Raw genomic sequence first — 16,185 nt, 5'->3', positions numbered from 1 at the left:
TATTTAAAACCACAATTAGGCCATTTGAATCAAGACATGTTAAGTTTTAAAACTAGCTTATCTTAAATTTATTTTCTCAACAGGAGCTACAATAACGAGGAATTCAGACTTAAGCCTTTCAGTTCCTCTTTATAGACCCCAACTGAATGATTTAAATCTGAAAAGGAAGGATTTAATAGTATGATATGTTCACTTTAAAGATAATGGTTCAAGAAAGAGAAAATATCCAGTGAGCAGAAGCTGTGTGGGTAAGAAATGCCTTGTTTCTGTAGAGCTGAGAGGAGAAACTTACAGTTACGGTAAACTTTGCAGCAGATGGGCCACCAGACAGCAGAGCCACGCCTGTCAACAAGGACCTGAGACTGCAATTCACACTAATTGGGCACAATTGAACAGTAACACATTGTAAACATTGCCTGGTCTAATAAGTTTCATTTTTCTGGAAGGTCACAATTTGGTGTGAACAACATGAAACTCTCAGTGGTTCAGGGTGGTAAATATGCTTTTCTAACCTTTTGGCATCAAACTTTTGCTTAGAGAAAACTGATAAAATTAGATTTTTCAGTGAAACCAGAACTGTCACTGTTTTTAGAAATTAAGTTTAAAATTTTTGTCAGAAAATGCTGATTCATTTAAAAGGTTTTTTTTCTCTTGTCTTCCAGACAAGAAAATGGACTTTAATGTTAAAGTCAAAGTTTAGACTTAATTAGGCAACATTTACTATGTAGATTAAAACATGAACACTATGAATAAATGGTAAACAGTTACTTTATAAATACACGGCAGATTCAAGGCTGACTCCCAACCTTCAGTCTGAACCTTTAAACTTTTCTGAAACTCTTGTGGGGTTCAGGTCCGCTTCTTTCTTTCAGTGGTGAATTTTAAAGGATAATCATCCTGTTAGTCATTACAACTTCCTCTAAATATCAGTGCTGCGTTTCATAAAACCAGTTCTGAAGTTTATTGAATCTGAACACACAGGAAGTTTTAGAGGAAGATTGTTTTCTGTCTGACGAAGTTGAAATAAGAGAAATTATCTTTGAGCAAAGTTACCTCTATAAGCCCGACATCGGCATTTTATTTCAAATATTGCATTTACTAGTTTGAAAATGTTAATGAGAAATGAATCTTGATTTCTGAAAATGACAATGAAAAAAGCTAATAATTATGTGAAAACCACCAAGAACTAATGTGAGTCAAACATAAGCCTCTATGTGAGCTTCAGTTTTTCACAACACAAACATCACTGATCAAATGAACAACCAGACGGCTCTGCTGTAGTGATGGATGGATGAACAGTACTTCTCTTCTGGCTTCAAGCCTGGCTGCAGATTCCTGGTTGGATTTAAGTCTGAACTTTGACTAGGCCATCCTACCTGATGAAACCGCTCTTATCTAAGCTTCATTGTAGCTCTGGCTGTATGTTGTTCTGCTGGAAGGTGAGCCTTCAGTTTGTTGTGTCTTCTTTTACTTGAGGCAAACCGCCAACAGCTCCTTTCATGGGTTTCCTTTTGCCTCTCTTCTGTAGAGGTCAGGTCCTCCTGAGGCGGCTCCTGGCTGCGTCTCTGATCAACGCTCTGCCTCCACACACACTCAGTTCAGATGAATGATTGATTATTGGTAGGATTGCAGTTTCACCATCTTCTCTTCATATCACGATGACATTTGGAACAGAGCTCTCTGAGATGTTCAAGGCTTAGGAAATTATTTCATCAGGTAATCTAAATAAATGTATCTTCATAAAAACCTTTGATACCTTCACAGACAACCAGACTGTTGGTTGCTTCTCACAGGTCTGGACTCTGTTACTGACCAACGATTGCTTGCTTGAGGCGGGGACTCTGTTGAAGTTTTAAACAATCGGATCTGATTTTACCCAAATGCTAACATTTAGCCATAATGCATGTAACGCATTAGCTTGATCACGAAGGAAGCTAAGCTATGATGCTTATTATCAACTGAAAATTCCTACTGCAAAGAGAGAAATGTTGAACCAGTAATAAGATGTCATAAACTTTCTGTTTGCTCTGACTGACGGCTCAGGATTTGGAGCCGGGTCGAACGCAGGTTGAATACTTTCCTCTGAACTCCAGGCTGCAATTCTATGACAACTCCGCCTCCTGTTTGCTGATTGGTTCCTCCTGAACCTCTGTCACCCTGTAGATGTTGATTTTAATTGCAGTTCTGTTAGACTAAATGTGTATGAATGTGTGTGTGAACGGGTGACTAATTGGAGTGTGTCAGGATCCCCTGGTCTTCATAAAATGCTGTACAGACCATATACCATTTAATTTGTTAGAAAGGTAAAACCAGTTAACATTTTGTTGTATATTGTGTCCATTATGTCTGTTTGTTAAAACGATGGGCTGTGATTTCTTCACATGAAGCCAGTCTTGCTCTTTCTTGTGATCTCTGCTCTTTTCTCCTCATTAGAAACTCCTGTCACCTGGTTTCACCTCCTTTACCCTGATCAGGTCTGAGCCTTATGCAGAGCTTCTTTGAATTTCTCTTAAACACAAGATGAAAACCATCCATTGGCATCCTCAGTTTGAGTGGAGTCATCCTTGATCCCACATGGCTGCTGCAGACTGAAAAATCAAAGCAGACTATGTGAGCCATTAAGGACCAAACATGCAATGCAGCAGCCATTCGACTTTGTTTACAGTCATTACTGTTTCTGCCCTGCTGTTCACTCCTGTGGTCCAGATAAAGAAATTAAAGTCAAAGGATGTATATCACTTCTCTTTAGTTTGTTTAAAACAGAATAAGGAATGTCTGCATGTTTTCCTTCCTCTGGTCTTTCAGTGGCATAAAAGATCAAGCACTCACACGTCCAACTTTCCTGCCAGCCTTCTAATCCGTTTTCACACAAGAATGGCTCCGGAAAATGTGTAGACAGTTTGGTCAGACTTTTTCCACTCTTGGTGCTCACACATCCATATCACAGTGGGAGTTTCTGTGCTGGAGGAGAAGCTTTACAGCAAGAGATGCAAGAGGGCCAGCCAGAGGGAGCGGGGAGGATCCAGAACATGATGCAAACGGAGCGGCTGTGTGTGTTTAGGACATGTGCTGATGTCATCAATACATTCATTAGACAGTATCCAGGCTGTGATTGGCTGTCGAACTGCTCCAGCATTCCCATTCATTCCGAACAGGATTTGGGACAGGCAGAGGATTTTCTGCAAGAAGAAAAAAAAATAATTATATATGTACATATAATTTTACATAAACCACAGATGTATGCGTTTTTTATTCCAACCGTATTCTCTATGGACACATTTACTCATTACAAAAACATCAACAAGCTGATGCAGCATCCTGCTCAGAGCCAGTGGACCTTTGTGTCCGTCTTTGTTGCTTCCTATTCGACGCCCAACGTTACATTTGTGAGCAGAGGAACTGCAGCTTGCAGAAAATGCGTTGAAGCTTCTGGGCTGATCAGTGCAATAAAAACTCCAATAGGTGCACAGATGTGGTTTGTGAGTTTTAGGCAAATCATTATACGACATAGTGGCTCATCAAACTTTGAAGCTTATTTTCCTTCAGCCCAGCTTGACTGGAATGGGAAAAAAACAGCAAGTGGAAAGAGATTTAATGTCTGGACATCTGGATGTTTAGCTTCATTAAACATTTAAATAAACTGATACTTTTACTAATAAGAAGAATTGAGGCAAATAATGAAATCCTCTGATAACATGTTGGTAGTTCACTGGTCCTGTTGCTGGAGTTTGTAGATTTAAAGTGATGATGGAAGGTGGGTTTTACAATGTTTTCTGTTATTGAAATATTGGACATCAGCTGGCAGAATATTTCATAATCCCCACCTTTAGAGCTTACATTGCTTTCTTGCTTTAAGCTCTTATTGTGCCAATCACCCCAGATGTGGCAGGACTCTGTCAAACCGTTGTGTGTAATTTCCCCTAAAAGTGGGTGAAGCGACGCTCAGTGGAAGAGCATCTGGGTTTGTTGTATCATCTATTTTCCCTTTCACTGAATGCATCTTTATGAACTTTACAGAAAACATGCCTGAACCTGCTACTAAAAACATCCAGGCCAAAACAGGGGTTAGACTGAGGCATCACAAAATGTCTGTGCAAAGTGGCGTCTCCCATCTGAACGAGGTCACAAAGCTCTGCTCTAAGCCTGTGGCTCTGTGGGAAGAGAAGTCGTCTTGTAATCGAAAGGTTGTGGGTTCAATTCCAGCTTCCTCCTCCCACATGTCCTCTGGCAAGGCGCTTAACCCCAAATTACCTACTGATCAGTGTGAATGGTTGAATGTGACTCTAGTGTAAAGTGCTTTGAGTGGTCAAAATGATTGGAAAGGAGCTATATAAGCTCAGTCGTTTACCATCAACTGGACCAAGCCGACAGTGTCTCACTCACTTGTTTTTATTATCATGAGTCTGGTTTTGTGTTCTGCTGTAAGTATTTTTCTGTTTTCATCTCTGCGTCATCCTCTGATGACCTGCTCCTGTCTCCAGTTTGCTCTTCAGAGCTCAGCTGCTGTTTTGAACCCCTGTTTCACATTTCAGTGCAGTTTGAGCGCAGAAATAAAATAAACTTCACATTTCAGAAACCTGAAGAACTTTTCTCTGTCATCACTAAGACAATCTTTCTTACTGCACACATTTACCTTGGAAGAATGTCTAGACTCCTGAAGCTGTTTCCCTTTTTGTGACATTACAACCAGACACTGCAGTGTATTTCACTGGGATTAATTAATGAGAGGAATGTTCTGGGAGACACTGAGAAGGAGGAAAACCAGACTTCTGTCTTTTAGGAACCTGAAACTGTGCAGTGTAGAGAAAGTGTTTCAACTTTTTTCAAATAAAAATCTTTCAAGTGTGTTGTGTGTGATGTATTCAGTCGCTGAGTCAGTTCTCTGTAGAATCACCTTTCACTCTAATTGTAGCTGCAAGTCTTTTCCATGTTTTTCTCTTTGCACATCGAGTCGTTTCTGCACATTTTCTTTGCAGCTTACTTCAAGCTCGGCCATTTGATGAAAAGCTTCTGTAGACTTGGAGTTTCAAGTCTGGCCACAGAGTCAGATGGATTCCTTTCTTGTCTGCTTGTCTTGGGCAGAAGTGGAAGCTCATCTGAACTCAGGAGCAGTCCAAACAAGCAAACTCTGATTCCATCTGAACCTTAAAATGAACCCTGGTGAAGTTCACGTACAGCAGGAAAGCAAATGGACTGTAAGGTGAGACACAAAGGGAAGAAATGCAGTTGGTAGTTCACTGCCTCACCTGCTGCTCATCACCTGCTGCTCATCCTGGGCAGGTTCTGTAAAAAAGCATTAAAGTCTGTATGAGTGTAGCTTTTCTTTTCCTCATGTCTTCTTTTTGTCCCTCTCAGTCAGGACTTGTTTCAGCTGATACCTCATATCAAGAGCTGGAAATGTTTTGAGTTTTCCAGATTTGGTTCCTTTCTTAAAAGTGAGTCACGTCGACAGAAGGTTTGAAATTTTACAACTAAACACATTAAAATAATCCTGATCTGAATGTTTATCTTGACACACACTGTTTTGTATGTAAACTTAAAAGTTCCAGTTGTGTCTCTTACATCCTTTACTGCATCCTGGACTGATCAAAGCTCGGAGATGATCTATCATTTACATATCAATAATTTACACACCGTTCAGAAGATTTGACAGTGTGTAAGAAAAATGGACATATTTGCACAGACAGTGATAGCAGAATATATGCAAACACTGAAAGTGGATTTTTTAAAAGCAAGAATAAAGATCCTTCATCTTAATATCCTTCAAATGACATTTTATACAAAGTTTAGTTTTGTTCCCTGAGAGTGGGAGTTTTTCATATATTTAGCCAGTGAAGCTGCCTGTGAGCGTATCGTTATTTGCAGCGCTGGCCTAAGGCAAGACACACGAACCCGAATGGGAGCTGGCCAGTAAAGTTACAATGGAACAGGTGGAGGTTAATTACGTGGCCCTGGAGGGAGGCAGCTTTAAGTGGATCCCGGTCAGTATGCTCTCTTTAACTTCTTTAATAGTAACTAAATCTACTCTTCCTGTATTAAGTGGATGTACAGGTTTAGATCACTGCTTCTTTATGGAACAATATAAAAAAATGGATTTTCATTCAGATGAACAAAATGCTCTCTTGTGCTCAGGCTGTATAAGGAAAGTATTTTTTCAATGATAAAACATGTTTATGCTCGATAAACTTAATATTTGCTCTACAGGCATAAGTATTTTCCCACATCCATCAGAGGTCATGGTCATTTTCCTGGAGCTCTTTCTCTCCCAGAAGGCTTCACTCCTGGTAGTTTATTCAAAACATAAACCTCTTATCACACATAGCATCCATATCAAGGTCTTTTGTCAATACATCGCTATATTAAGACTGATTGCATATGTACATTAATGTCAACCAATCTGGTTTATGTCAGCAAAATGTATGAAAGAAGTATGCTTACCCTGCTGTGAATATAATAGGTTGATATTTATTGCTATGTAAATTGTCTGCATACATTGAATGAGACCTGATACAAAACAAACAGTTTTATAATGTTTAAATAACATGTCGAGGTGATTGTTAAATAAAAAAACGGCTCCAAAACCTTTGCTGTTTTCATTAGAAGTTTCATTCTGTGAAGCCTTGAATGCTGATGTCTTTTGTTTCCATGGATGGGAGAATGATGCCAACTATAACTTTTTTATTGCTCGTACAAGGTTGTCGCGACAACAATATATCTGTGCTTATTGTGAGGAAAATATATGAAATTGGGCTGTCAGAACCAGTGAGGCAGAATGAAGGCTGTGTGTTTCAAAGAGGAGGCTGTCTAACAACCAATTTGTAGCTGTGACTGTTGGAACATGGCCAAGGCGTTGTAGACAGAATTGTCTTTGTTTATTCTGCTTTTAGAAGATCATTATGATATAGCAAATGTCACAACTAAATTATTAATTGAGTTAGAATAGGAACATGGGGTTTGAGATTTGAACCCAGGACCTGCCTGCTGCCAGAAACCAGTGCTGCTGTGCAACAGCAGGCAGACTTGACTCAAAAATAAAAACTCAAAACTTTCTAATATGATAATCTGCCCAGCAACATACCTGTTAAAGTCTGACAAATGTTTTTGCTCAAATATTTGATAAAATCTGTTTTTTGTTTGTTTTCTAGTATTTTGTTGTATTCAGGGATCATGTTGCACTTCTTCACTGTTTCAGGGCGTTTAAAGGGCGTAGCAGTCATAGTTGTGCTGTTTTGGTTGAAAACTCTCTGAATATGTACATCAGGTCATTCATGAGCCAAACAAAAAAATGAAGCACAATTACATCTCACATGTTACCCAGCAGGTTGCGACGCTTCGTCATCTTCCTCAGGTTTCCTGTCACTCTGCTGACAAATGTGATGAAAATCTTCTGACTCATATGAACAGTCAGTTAATAAAACATTCTCATCTCACCATTATCCTCCTCTCTCAGGACTTTGAAAAACAGAAGAACACCCACCTAAGGTGACCAAATCAAGACAGCAGAGAGGAGAACTACAGCCAGGATGTTTGGGAGAGACAAACTGTGAAGCTGATGCTGTTTGGAAGATTGAGCTGACTGAGCAGCTGAAGGCAGATTCCTCTTATGATTTGTCATTTATAGTAACTTTAGTTGCTATGTGGGATGAGTTTAGCTTTTTGCAGGTGCTTAGAAGATACATTAATTTTCTTTGTGGCTTTGTGTTTAGATTTTAGCAACACATGCTAATGTAAACGAACAGCATAGTTAAAGCTCAGGGAGCAGAGGAGGTATTTAAAGGATGCTCCTAACCTGTATCCTTTATGATTATTTCTAACAGAAATGAGCCGACAGTGATCGTTATCCTCCATCATCTATTACAATATGGCTGAAGGAAACATATTGATGGGCTGATGTCGCCCTTCATCAGCCAGTGGAGACCACAGACCGGATTCTTCCTGGTAAAGTGTCTCTGTGTTAACTCCTTCCTGCTTTTCCACTTCATGTTGTTTCACAGATAACAAGACAGACCATGAAAACGTTTACTGAATGTTTCTCTGCTTAATCTGGATTTAAGTCACATCTCTGAGCTACAACAGAACAGATTCTGATTGACGGATTTTCACCAAAAATCTGAATATACCTTAATAGTTCTATATTTCTTGCCATTTATCTCAGAAAGTGAAGCAATTTTTTTATAGTCATTCCACAAAGTAAAATATTTCAGTCTTTTCTGATTATGGCTCATTTGGTCATTTAGAAACGGTTTCAGAGGTGAACTTTGCTTCAAAACACAGAATGCTCACTTAACTATAAAAAATATCAATTTTCCAAATAAATTAATATTCATTCATTCATTCATTCATTCATTCATTCATTCATTCATTCATTCATTCATTCATTCATTCATTCAGCAAGAGACACATAAATATTTATTAATATTTGTCTGAGGAAAGTTAAGCCATAGTTACAAGAAAATGTCCCTTAAAGTTTTCTGAAGAAAACAAATATATGTCAGAGTGAAAGTGAAGGGCAGACACTTCAAGCATGTGCAGATCAATTGCCAGGTGTTTCCACACACCTCTTCAGTCTGTCACCACACTATGCATTTACCATATGTGTTCCAAAAACAACAACCATTACAGAAAAGCACAAATTGCCCAAATGACAGCTGCCCAATTGTATTCACCTCACAAATAGCTGGATAATTTAAGACTGATCCAGGCTCATATTAAACAAGCCATCCCTGCAATACCAGGCTGTTAACATGCAGAACAGAGAAACTGGATCAATAGAGGTTACAATCTGCACTCTGACCGTTCAGAATGGTCACATGTTTCTCTACTTCTCTTTAGCTTTTTGCACTTTTATCCCAAACAATCAGTTGGACTTTTTCCTCAGGACGACCTTCTGCAGACAGGCTTTGATCCAGTGTGATATCTTCACAGTATCACACTGGGAGAGCACAAGCTATTTTCTGTCATTCTGAACACTGGTGTCCCCCAGGGTTCTGTTCTGGGTCCCACCATGCATGCCCCGTCAGTGCCTGTTCAGACAGCAAAGTAGAAAGAGGCTTAGAAAGCCCTAAATGACACAGATGTGATTGAACTCTGACCTTTCTACAAACAATACAACAAAAGCATATTTTTAGTTACTTTTTTCCTGTATATATAAATTCTTTTGAATGTGATGAAAACAGAAACCAACAACATACTCAGTGTCCCCATGAAAGATGCATGAACAGCACTGCTGAAAGACCATCCTGCATGCATCCGAGCCATGCAGACATGAGAACAAACCTTTCACTCTGCCTGGCATGTTTGATAGATAAGTATTAAAATCAAGTTGTCCGTTTTCTGAGTCAGAACTCACTTTGTGAAACTGAACCAAGATGCATCTGAGATCCTGAATTCTCATGACTCTGCAAAGACAAAAAAGGTTCAGAGTTCACTTCACTGTAGAAAACTTCTGTCTGTCCATTCATTGATCCAACACTGACATCTTTTCCTTTTCTGCAGTAAAACATTTTAAATGAGAAAATCTTCTCTTCATTGATGTGGAATATTAAAGAACTGTAAATAAACACAATCAAAATAATCCATGTTGTCGATGTATATAAGTTGGATTGATAAATAATTGATGGTATTTGAGGAGTTTCATGCTACCAGAGAACAATAACAGACTAAAGGCTCCAGTACTCCGTCTGAATCCAAACAGTTGACATGCAGTCACATGGCTTTGGGACTCTCATATCAGCACACACCTTTCATGCAGTGTGTGAAAGGTGTGTGTGCCTGAAGCTGAGTGACGTCACCACAGCTCCGCTACAGCTGTGGTTCCTTCTCCCTCGCTGGAGCCTCTTTACTTTTATGAAACGGTTATAAGAGAACGCCACATTTCTCTGCAGACATTCAAAGATGTTACAATTTCCATCCAGGAGTTTGAAGCCATTTCACAATGTTACTATGTTAGTTATGTAGTTACCGCACAAATATGCATAAGTTATGTATGTCACCCAGGCTTTGCGCCATGTGTTTGTAGGTGCAAAAGATTGATATTTAATTAAACAATTTTGTCAAGGTGAAAAAGTTTTACGACAGTTTTCCCCAAATTCATTGCAGTAGCAGATATTTAGGAAGCCAGGCTCAGATGGAAATTCAATGTCCTCTGATGTTTCTGAAAAGGGTATAAATCTTGATGTTCTGAAATTGGACACTGCTGAGATTTCTCCTGTCCATAATTGGAGAAAGGATCGCAGCAACAGAGGATACAGCAACAGCAACTAACCGCCGAGCTGAAAGAGGTAGTGGGATTGATTTGTGCCCACACAAAATCAGTTCCTCGAGTTGCTTCGCTCAATGTTCCGATCCATGATTACCCCGGGGGAAGGAAAGGACTGTTCCCCTCACACAATCTGAAACCAAAGCATCATTATCTCACCCACTAACCCACACTGATACTCAATCCTTGCACACAGGAGCAGCGATAAACACTAACATCTAAGGAAAAACATTCCTACTAATAACACAGGTGTGTGAGGAAGCCATAGCTTAAAAATGCAGGTCAAAGGTTTCCCAGAAACCGCCAGCTTTAACATTCAGACTCCTTCCAGCCCCTCATGCTGTTGGTGGAAAAACTCAGGTCCTTGCACCTGTGTAGCACAGCGATGCATGATATATTAAAATGATGGCAATCTATACAGAAGTATCGTGAAAATGTACTTTATGTGAAAAAATAGTTTGATACTTTGCTGCCAAGTCAAATAAATCGCTCAAATTGAGCATGTTCTTGTTAGTGAAGATAACATTTTTTACTTTAGTGCTATAGTGCATGACTAATTATATTTAGCAGAGTTTGGACAGACAGTATTTCATAAAGTGAAGGAGCCAAGGCAGAGGATGAAGAGCAGAAAGGCAGGCCTCAGTGTGGATTACTCTCTGTTGCCTGCACACAGTGTTTTTTGGAAGAAGACCTATTTTTCATGAAACATTGCATTGACAACACAGTGTGAACATAATGGGGGAATAAAATGAAAGATTAATCCGGATGAAAAGGAGCTCTGTAAGAGAACTAGCACTGCTTTTTACACGACCCTAAGCAAGAGAATGTAGTTGTTTAAATCTTATCATCTGGAGCATAAAGAAATCCAAATATAACATTTAGTTCATCCATCCATTCATTCTGTTTAATTCCAGGTTGGGTTGCTGAGGCAGAAAGGTTTAGGCATCACTAATCCAACTGTCCTGCTCTGTTTCTACCTTATTCCTGAACAAACCCACAGACACCTAGACTCCTCCACAGAACCTTTTCTCCAACCCGGAGACGGAGCTTCTCCCTCTCAGAGGGTTGGGATGCTGATTTTCATCCTCTTCACATGCAGCTACAAACTGCTCCAGTGAAAGGAGATGATGATCTGATGAAGACAACAGAATCATCTGCAGAAAGCAGAAACCGGATCCGGACGGCACCAAAACGGATCGGTCCATGAAGGCCAAGAACAGGATTACAGATAAAGGTCAAGTCTTTTAATAGCCTTATTTTGATTCAGTTCATTTTAAATTTGCACAATTTCATTAAAACATGGTTGTTTTCATTAAGAACATTGTGTGACAATAATTCATAACCAAAAAGAGATTAAAAAAATTACTGAAAAATGAGGAATGCTGTTAATTTATGCCATTGTTATTGTGCAGTATTGGACTTTCTGAATTATTGTTGCATTTTATGGCCATAAAAAATAGTAATTTGGAATTTTGGATATTGATTTTATTTTTATGCAGGGTTCTCTTTTGTTCAGGAAACATAATGGAGGCTGGATTTGTCACTGAGGAAAAATAAACCAGGATAACCTGCAACGTAACCCAACAGCTGTTTTCAGGGTGTGACATCATTAACGTTTACATTGCGTTGGGATAGTCAAAGCTCTGTCATAGAGCCTCTATGAGTCACTGAAAGCACCACGTGGCTTCACTACTGAACTAACAATAACTGAAGAAAAGTAACAGACTTGCAGTTAAAGCAGTCTGTGCCCAAAGTGGGTCCTGGAGGCCCGGCATCATGCATGTCGTAGTTCTCTCCCTGGTTTAACACACCTGGGTCAAATGATGGCTCACCAGAAGCCCTAAGAAGAAGGTTGACTTCCTGAGGAGGTTGTTACAGCCACCAGGGAACCACTGAACTAAAGCAACTCTTGAAACCAATAGAAGCATAATAATATTCAGATTTTTGGTTTTATTTTACAACTTTTATTGCATCTTTAATTACAAATGATGTGCAAATAAATAACAGTTCCATATTAACATTACATGACATTCTGATTTGTTTGACATAAATCCAGCTGACTCCCTTGCAGCCATCAGGATCCTGGACCTGCAGAGCTGCAGGTCCAGCTCCTTCTGGTCATACTGGTTACCTTTTGGGTTTTTTGAGTAAGTTTGTGGGCTGCATTTCAAGGAGGCGCCTGTATTTAAGTAAAAAACCTCTAAGCATAGGTTGAAGCTTCAGGCTTTGAATTCTTCCTTTGAGATTTCCCAAAGTACTTTTTGTTTTGTGCATGCGCGCGCGTGTGTGCGCACGCGCATACGTTTGTTTGTAATACGTTGTGGGGACGATTTTCCTGACATATACTACATTGTGGGGACCAATTGCTCCTTGTGGGGTCCGAAGCCTGGTCCCCACAAGGAGAACCCCTGTTTTTGGGTAGGGATTAGAGATGGACTAAGGTGTGAATTGAGTTTTGGTTAGGGTTAGGAATGTGATGATTAGGGTTAGGAAAAGGGTAAAGGTCAGGTTTAGGCTGTAGAAATGAATGGAAGTCATTGGAAGAAAGTCCCCACANGCACTGCTTTTTACACGACCCTAAGCAAGAGAATGTAGTTGTTTAAATCTTAAACCGGAGCCTGGTCCCCCCTTGTGGGGACCAGGTTCCTAACCCTAACCCTAAACCCTGTTTTTGGGTAGGGATTAGAGTTAGGACTAAGGTGTGAATTGAGTTTTGGTTAGGGTTAGGAAAAGGGTAAAGATAAGGTTTAGGCTGTAGAAATGAATGGAAGTCATTGGAAGAAAGTCCCCACAAAGATAGCCACACAAACGTGTGTGTGTGTGTGTGTGTGTGTGTGTCTGTGCGTGTGTGTGTGTGTTGTGATATTCAATCAGTTTTCTGTGATTCAAAACTCCCCATCACTGTCACAATGCTCTGATTTGATGAGTGCAGACATGTCTGATTATATCTCACACAACGTTCTGATGGTGATCAAAAGTTTTCAGATTCAGCAAAACATTCATCCATCTTCAAAGCATGCCTGCTTTTAAGTCTTTTCATGCAAACTTGCAGTTTAAATATAAGAGAAGTTGTTCAAATGAAATATTGTTCTCATTCAAAGATCACTGTACATTTCTACAACTATGTGATCATGGAAACCTCATTGACTATTGAGGTAGCAAGTACTGCAATTAATTGTAAAAAAAAAAAGTAAAGTATTTCTGAAAAAGACAAAAGAACATTTGTAAAGACACCTAACTCTTAATTCTAAATCTCTTTGGTCTCCTCCTCACTTCAGCTGATCAGCTGCAAGCTAACTAGAAATGAGTCCTTAGTGTAGTCAACAAAGTGGTGATATCAAAATGGTGATTTTTATATTCTAAACGGTTAAATTTGTTTTAAAAGAAATCATTATTACTGTGACAAAGATCAGAAAAATTTTAAGTGCATTATCTATGTTTCTGTTCAAATTGTGAAATTTTTATCTAGCTTTGTTTAATTCTGCAATATTTGTCCTAAAAACATCTCAGTGCTGCCCTCTTTGGGTTGAACGGTGGCTACTGCAGTTGGATTTTTCTATTGGTTACAACGGCGCAGCCTGGTGGCTGTCTGCGTCACAGCCCAGTGTTCTGCTATAAAAACAGCTCACTCAGACACACGCCCCCTGGTGGCGAGTCAGGAGTTGGATTTGTGAGCGTTGACCAGCAGCATTTCTCAGTTGTGCATGTTATTTATTTACAACATGGACTCCAGGCTTTTTATTGTAGGATGACGGACTGCAGTGATGGGAAGTGGGAGGGACTCACAGCAGCACTTGTTTTTTTCTGAGTCATTTACTGCAGAGCAAATGGTGCTTTCATGTGTTGTCAATGTCTCCAGTAGCACAAAATAGTCACTAGATTTGTTGCTAGTTGCTTTTTTGAAACAAAGTTGCTTGTCCAGACCACAGCCTCACCCTCATCTCAGCACTTGAACACGCCTCTCATTCTGTCTTTTCTCTGCTTATTTTGGTGAAATTTTCCAGAAATGGTCTGAGAGCTGGTTTATGCTTTAATAAGGGGTTTGGTTACACTTTAAGCATCAGGAAAATGCTGAATGGACACCAATCCTCCCAAAGCTCTGCTGGTTTCTGACATTTAAGATGTTAACATCTAAAACATTTCAAGAGCAACCAGCCATGTTAATGCGAATCATGTGATTCCATTTCTGAATTGGGTCAACCATTGTGCAGCATGTATTGGGCTCCAGAATTACAGCGTGAGTGTACATAATCATCAATATTATTACATTTCCACTGCTCCCCTTTGAAATCAACTCATTATGTAGTCTCAAGGTACCCTGAGGTATGACTCTAATCAGCCCTAATTATTGATGTATAATTGCCTTCAGCTTCACACAGAAGTGTAAAGGGACTCGTTCCTCACATCCTTGCATTTACAATGTGACCAGAATCCAGTGGTACAACAATGAGAATGAAAGCAGGAACAGGAAGTGTAGAGACAGCTCCAGCGCTATGCATGGCTTGTATTTTCCCCTCAATTAACTGCCCAAGGTTGAGGATGCAGAAATTCCCATGGCGATGCACCTCTCTCCTAGCTTGCATTTCCTCCCTACAATCCTCAGGCAGGCAGAGCACATCTTTCACAGCTCCTTCCAAAAGACTGTCTGGATGCAGCGCTAATAGTGAAGAATATTAATGCCTGGAGATGCCCTTTGGCTGCCTATTAATTAACCCAGCTCATTCATAGATGATTGATAAACTGTTCTGAGCTGCTACAGCAAGGGTGCAGTTATGACTAACAACTTGAATTTTGGCTGATTTGTTGATAAATTTAAATTAACAGAAGAGCTAATTAGAGAGTCCACTTTACACATCAGTAATCATTTCCGAATCAGAAAATCTCTAATATGGATTTCCTTAAATTTGAAGAGTCTGAAAGCAGATAAATGTGGAATAAAGGAGAGGAGGATCCATGGAGGGCATGTCTGGGTAATCCCTCCCAACCTATTAAAACATACAGTTTAAGTGACATAGTGATTATTCAATATGCATAAAATATGCTTCCACAAATCATCAAATAAAATCAACAAATAAGTACTTATTTGACTTGGTCTTTTTATGTTGGCACAGAAAAGACATAAGATACAAGCTGGCATCACGGAGGCACTTCCAGTCCAATGGCAGATAGAAGCTTTGTTGTGCTGGACCCTCCGATTCTGTGAGATCAGCGAGTTAAAAGCTTGATGGACAGAAACATTAAAATGCTCATTTTAGAGAGTAAATAAACTTCAAGCCAAGATTCTGCTTTCATAACAGGTAGAGGTTCTGCTTGCTCTCTTACTTTGCTTAAAGAATCATCGCTCTGCAAGATTTGTGTAAAGTTTAGTGTACAGTAGGTAAGGAAAACATCTGGCTAAGAGTGAAGCAGGTCTGTAACATCAGATTTGTATATCATATTGAATCAAACTGCAATTCATCTCAACCTTTTCAATCAAAGCAGTTTATCAGCCCCAGATTCCTGATTCAGCAATACTGCTGGGAGAAATGCTCCAATCTGAACACCCTGCCATTAAGGGAAACAATTTGATCTCATTTCAGTCTTAAGATAGTATAATTATGATTGGACACAGAATATCTGGGAATGTCAAGTTTGTATTTAAGCCTGGATGTTACTGGGCCATTCTAGCATGTGAACGCGTGTTGATGTGAACCAGTTAAATCTCTGTCTGGCCGTTTGGTTAGAAAGACGTTGGATTGGAGATATGATCCTTGCTTGAAGAATTAATGACTGGTTTTGAGGATCGGGGCAGTGCATAGTTTTGAATCAAGAAGGTTGTGGGTTTGAATCTGGGCTCTTTCTGCAGGAAGCCTGAATGTTCTCCTTGTGCATGTGTGGGTTCTCTCTGGGTACTCCAGCTTCCTCCCAGAGGTTCACTGATCTCTAAA

The 16,185-nt window shown here is 39.6% G+C and overlaps 1 long non-coding RNA gene across 1 annotated transcript; it reads left to right on the top strand.

Annotated features, from left to right (window-relative positions):
• Window positions 1–1,536: 1,536 nt before the first annotated feature.
• On the top strand, window positions 1,537–2,733 carry LOC107836104 (uncharacterized). Its single transcript, XR_001661949.1, has 2 exons — window positions 1,537–1,716; window positions 2,434–2,733. It is a non-coding gene; the product is annotated as an uncharacterized LOC107836104 (long non-coding RNA).
• Window positions 2,734–16,185: the final 13,452 nt, after the last annotated feature.

This window comes from Poecilia formosa, unplaced genomic scaffold, assembly GCF_000485575.1.
Source record: "Poecilia formosa unplaced genomic scaffold, Poecilia_formosa-5.1.2 Scaffold39, whole genome shotgun sequence".
NCBI lineage: Eukaryota > Metazoa > Chordata > Actinopteri > Cyprinodontiformes > Poeciliidae > Poecilia > Poecilia formosa.
The sequence above is the reverse complement of the archived record's forward strand: the minus strand, read 5'-3'. Positions and strand labels throughout refer to the sequence as shown.